Source organism: Leptonychotes weddellii, chromosome 2 (genome assembly GCF_054177405.1).
Source record: "Leptonychotes weddellii isolate Sample4059 chromosome 2, ASM5417740v2, whole genome shotgun sequence".
Lineage (NCBI taxonomy): Eukaryota > Metazoa > Chordata > Mammalia > Carnivora > Phocidae > Leptonychotes > Leptonychotes weddellii.
In genome coordinates, this window is record NC_138370.1 from 91,279,826 (window position 1) to 91,283,632 (window position 3,807).

Here is a 3,807-nt window from a genome sequence, read left to right on the forward strand (position 1 = left end):
TGTGGACTATATCTCTTTTCGGGATGAGTTGCCCCTCTGCCCATACATTATTCCCTCTAATTATTGGCCATGTCAACAAAGATAAATAAGTCAATCTAAACTCTCTTGTTTGGGCTGCAATAGCTAATAGGCTAGTGATAATTTACTTCCTTGCTGTGTAAAGTAACTGCTCCTTGTTTCTCCTGGGATTTATTCAGAGTCCTCTGAGTTCAAGACCCTGAGGACATGGTTGATGTTAATACTGCAGCTTGTCCTCAACATGCTCCTTGAAGTCCTATTAGTAGTATCTTTAATTAAATGCTATATAAAACAAGTTAAATCGATTTATTTTTAGCTCCTGTCGGTCAGATAAATCTGAGTAGCTGACAGAATGGCATGCTCATGTGAAAATTCACCAGAAGCCAAGCAAATGCCAAGGCCAGAGGACAAAGAAGAGGAAAACGATTGTTAATAATATAAAGCTAATTTTAACATATCATCATAATTTCTATGCCTTTATCGAATACTTTAGGTTCTGCTATAGTATTAAATGTTGCTTTCTTGATTAAAACAATGATGACACACAGAGAGACATAAAGAGAACCTAAATATTTCCATGTTTTGTTTGATGCTTTCCTTTTGTAAAATTTTGATGTACTTTACATTATCTATTGTTCTTACATACAATTCAAAAGTTAGAAAAACATACAAGAAAAAGACAATCAGTAGGTAACTGCTGCTTAAGTTAGGATCTGAGAACATTTTTTCACAAATATGAAATATATATCTTTATGAAGATAAATACATTTTAATGAGAATTTGGTAAAAAATTGAATTGTATAAGATTTTTTAACAGATGATAAAAACATCTTTTTGTAACCATCATATCAATTTCTTTTTCAAATATGTCTAGAAACTTAAAGGACTAATTTCACCACAGGGACCCAATGTACATTTCAATACAACTAAATTACACACTGTATAAAAATTTTAGGTTTTTTTTTTTTACTTTCTACAATACATCTTATAATTTAAAACTACGTTCTCATATTACATAATAAATAAAATAAATTTTATGAAATTTAAAGTGACACATTCTGGATACATATATAACATAAATATATAAACATCTGTACACATACATACACATATATACATATATGTATATATACATATTTATATAAATTCATATTTTGCCTACTAATGTAAACCTTCCTGAATTGGATACTTTATTTTTCAGTAAGAGGTTTAAATTTAAAATCTATCGTAATTTAATGATAGAAAGCTACTTTCTCTACTTTTCTATATAATTTGCTTATTAAATTACCATTTAAGTGTACTCTTTCTGTATATATTTTACCAGTCAGTATATATACAGACACACATTTGACCTTTTGTAACTTCACACATATACACACACTACCCACATACTATACACACACATATGCACAATACCATACCACAAACATAGGTATAGGATGATTTCATTTGCCTGATGAATGCAACTATTTATATATTATGATTTATTATAATTCAACATGTACAAACAGAAGTCATTATCTGTCCTTTTTTTAAGTCTCATCTCATACCTGTTTCTGTTTTTTTACATTCCAACAACCCTAGTCAGTATTTCCTGAAAGTTCAATATATTTTATATACCTGCATCTTTATCAAATATCTGGAATTCCTTCTACTATTTCAGTAACCATGAACATCATACTCGCCTTTCAGACTTAACTATGAGAATTTCCAGCAATAAATATAAGGAGAAATAACGTCTCTTTTCTGTGATCTTATAGGGGGCAATTATTGCTTTTAATGACAGTTGTTCACTATGTGAAATATTATCATTCTCCACTTTTCTAGACACAGCACTTCAAATTTGATTTTGAAGCCCACTCTTTTTCACTCTGGGTTGTGATTTGGGGTGGGCCTATTCCACTGCCAGCTATAAGAATGGCCTGACTCAGTCTGGTCAATCAGGACATCAGTCCAATCACTGTGACCAGTCAGGGATGAATTTACAACCCAACTGGCAAATAGGCATTTATAATTCCAAGATTTTTGTTTTCCTCTGGAGAATCTGGAGAGGTGCTTGATTTCTTTCTGCTCAACTTGGAATATGAAGTTTAAGCCTAACAGCTAGCACACTGTGGAGGCAGCCTACTAGTAAATAAAGTAAAACCAGAGTGCAGAAAGGAGGTGGCATCCTTTGAATTCCTTCCATTTCCACCCACAGACATTGCAGACTAGTGGCCCAATATATAGCTAGCCCGGTTGAATCTTTACTCACCTGCATCTAACCATTTTAAAATATATACATAATGTATTTTGTATATAATATATAAAATATTTTGTATATGTGATATACATTATAAATATATATATTCAGATGTTTAACCTTTGGTATTATATTCAACCATGTATTATTTCCATATATATTTTAGCTTATCTAAAATGTATTGTAATGACACTTGCTTATTAGAATCTAATACTATGCTATGATATAATGCATGTTTACCAATAATCTGTTGTATTGAATATGGCCAGATAATTGAAATTATACTCTAAATACTGACTTTTCAAATGTGTATCCATAGTAGAATTAAAAGCAGAATTGTTAGATGAATATATGTAATACACAGAGAAATCATTCATATGCCTGTTCAATAATTTTGTTATATTAATCAATTATATATGTAAATTGGTCTCTCAGCATCTTTTCTTTGCATGTAAAATTACATTATTTAATGACAACAGGAAATATAGAAGTTTAGATTGAATGTAGTGATTATAACACTTTAAAGTTCACAATTAATGGTTTCTAAGACTTCAGCAAATTTTTTAGTTAAACAAAAATATGTTAAATGTTCTTCATATATTCAACTGTATAAATAGAGAAGTTAGGACTTTGAGGAACTTGTAATCAGTGAAATAAATAAAATATATATACATGGAATTAAAAAAATAAAAGATAATGCATAATTATACCAAGTATTTAAAGAATATATGCATATAGGAGTTAGTTAAATTGGTACATTAGAGGCAGAGGTGGCATCATGGATGGATTTTAGAAAGGGTTTTGAAGGCTTTGTCTTGAAGAATAAAATTTAACATATCAGAAAAAGTGCATAATATAAGGGGAGAGAAATTATAAAGACAAATGCCAATACAAGAAACTACAAATGGTTTAGTGAAGTATAAATTAAAAATAGGTAACTCAGTGGAGAAAATGAGATTAAAATGTGTAGATTACATGATATATATAGGAAATACTAAAGTATCCACAAAAATCTATGAGAAATAATAAATGGATTCAGCAAATTTGCAGAATACAAAATCAATACACAAAAATCTGTTTGTTTCTATATACTAATAACAAACTATCATAAAGAGATATCAGGAAAGCAAACTCATTTTACAAATGCATCAAAAGGAATAAAATACTTAGGAATACATTTAACCAAAAAGGTGAAAGACTCATATACTTAAAATTACAAAATATCGAGGGAAGAAACTGAAGAAGACACAAATAAAAGGAAAGATATCCCATGCTCATGGATTAGGAGAATTAATATTGTCAAATGTCCATACAACCAAAAACAATATACAGATTCAATCAACACAATCCCTGTCAAAATTCCTGACATTTTTTTTCACAGAAATAAAAGAAATAATTCTCAAATTTTGATGGAAGCACAAAACACCCTGGATAGCCAAAGAAATCTTGAGAAAGAACAAAGCTGAAGATACCATACTTTCTGATTTCAAACTATATTACAAAGCTATAGCAATCAAAATAATATGGTACTGGCATAAAAAGAGATA